The 2,356-nt window shown below is 38.6% G+C and overlaps 1 pseudogene; it reads left to right on the plus strand.

The window, feature by feature from the left end:
- The first annotated feature begins 635 nt into the window (after nucleotides 1–635).
- LOC112213335 lies at nucleotides 636–753 on the plus strand (annotated as a pseudogene).
- The last annotated feature ends 1,603 nt before the right edge of the window (nucleotides 754–2,356 follow it).

A 2,356-nucleotide genomic window follows, 5' to 3' on the forward strand; every position in this document is an offset into this window, starting at 1 on the left:
AATCATACTATTCATTAAACTTACTATTCGTTAAATAAGTTTAATGGTGCATGCGCTATTAATAAAGGAACTTGTTTGGATTCAGAAGATGGATACACCTATTGGCAGCCACATCCACCATTCCTATGTAAGTTCGGCCAATATGACGTCTTGTACGAAGGAATCACCACAAAAATTCAAGAAATAAAAACCAATAGCAACCCGACGCTACCGGGTTTTGCCTTTACGACTCAAGAAATAACCTTTGTGCTAACCAAGACTGGAGAACAGCCTTTGTGCGGATATACCCTGTTATCCATAGAACACCCCAAGCTCTTTCTCCTAGAAACGACTAAAGGAAATACATTTATACGCAAACGTAAAGCAGCAGTCGAAAATTTGGATATATTCGCATACGTTAACTCAAAATTCATTTACGTAGAAAAACTGTCAGAAGGCAAATAACGGGACTCTATCAGGATATATTGACATTAAGATGCATCTCGGAAAAGAAAATAATAGAGAATGCATTAAGTCTAGCAACTATATTATCTGATGAATTTGCGTATGCAATAACCGAAACTCCAGGACACATGGCTTTGGTCGCAAGAGAAGCAGTAAACATAGTTAAATGCATTCCAGTTTAAGTGAAAGTAGCCAACGCCCTGGCCGCGCTGAGTGCACTCGTTCCCGTTAGATCACGAAAGTTAAGCAGCGGCGTGCAGGGATAGTACTTGGATGGGTGATCGCCTGGGATTCCGTGTGGCGTTGGCGAAGCGCACCGGGCGCGCCGCGCCCCCCATGCAGTGGTTGATACGGATGCCAGCGCGAAGGTTCGTTTCTCAGAGGAGATTCCTGATCAAGTGTTGGAGGCTTTCCTACGCCACCATTCCTCAGATCAGGGGGGAGGGGGGGTACTTGTCCTGAAGTACTCTCATGGTGTTTAGATAGGTTTCGTGAAATGTATCCTGATGCTCCGTGTGTAGATTTTGACTTTACTTGGTAACAGTGCCTTATTTATTCATGTGTGTATATATGTCTAAATGTGTTCCCAACGGGTGTTATTTTATTGGAGTGATTTTGTCTATATTCTTATATTTTATTTAATAAGATATGTTTTGTTTGTTGTTTTTCTCCCTTGCATTGACACGCGGTGAGTAGGTGTCGGCTTCCGGATGACAGGTTGTGCATCTTGATTGTTGATTTGGTATATTATCATTACGTAGATTTTGATTATTATTTCCATGTGATTGTTGCCTCCGGTGTTTGACTTGATTTACTGTTATGAACATAGGTTTTGGTCATTTCGATATTAACGTTTAATGACGCATACGGAGGTATCTTCGTCAGAGGTTCCCATGCGGACTGTTCCAGTGCATATCTTGTTTTGTTTTCTTTTATTTCGTTTATCCTTTTTCGTTCATTTTTTATTCACTGCAAGTAGTATTTCAGCGCAAGAAGAAGAGGGGTTGTAACCAGCCACGAGAAACAGACCATGGATTAAAACCTTATAATAAATTATTAAACCCTTAACTACTCATGGTGAACGAATTAAGAAGAAATAATAAATGACAATTAATATAATACACAGTAGCAAAAATGTTAATATCTGTTAACGAATAGTCATGAGAAAGGAAAACTGGATCGTAATCAGCTATCAACCCATCCATGATTGACGAATTAGAAGGAATATATGAAACACTGAAAGATAAAGGCAATACCCCGAAAGGAAAATCCCATTGTGACGCACTGACAAAATGAATCAACAAAAACTTCATAATAAAGCGAGACATGTTAATAATAAAATATTTTTGTTCTGTTACACAGATTGGGCGTTGAATTTAACAATCAGAAGAACCAATTGTTATACTTTCCGGATGGAATTTTACCTACGGACTACCCGGATGCTTACGAGGAATTGTTATTCAGTTGTTGCGTCCATCTAATCCGCTCTGCTTACTAGTTCCAATATGTTTTTATTTGTCAAGACTGATTGGATCCGGAGGATCAATAATTACACGAAAATACGCCAACACACTTGCTGTGTGGAGTACCGGAGCGAACTACAGCAAAGCATTGCCGAATGTGCGATATAGATATGTTACAGATACAACCCGCGACATCCAGTACTGAGTGTATAAACTTACACTTGTATAAGCTTACATGGATCTTACCGAAACCGAAAAAAGTTTTCTGGCTTTTGGAAAGATAACTTGCCCAGTTGTCCCCCTAGATGACTACAATATCGTTATCGACAACTTACACGGATAAATACATATACATATACATATTTATACATATACATACATATACATACATACATATACATATAATTGTAAATTACTATAGTAACGGGTCCAAGAAAGTAAGAATAAAA

The sequence above is a fragment of the Bombus impatiens genome, unplaced genomic scaffold (assembly GCF_000188095.3).
Source record: "Bombus impatiens unplaced genomic scaffold, BIMP_2.2 scf_0615, whole genome shotgun sequence".
NCBI classification, from domain to species: Eukaryota; Metazoa; Arthropoda; class Insecta; order Hymenoptera; family Apidae; genus Bombus; species Bombus impatiens.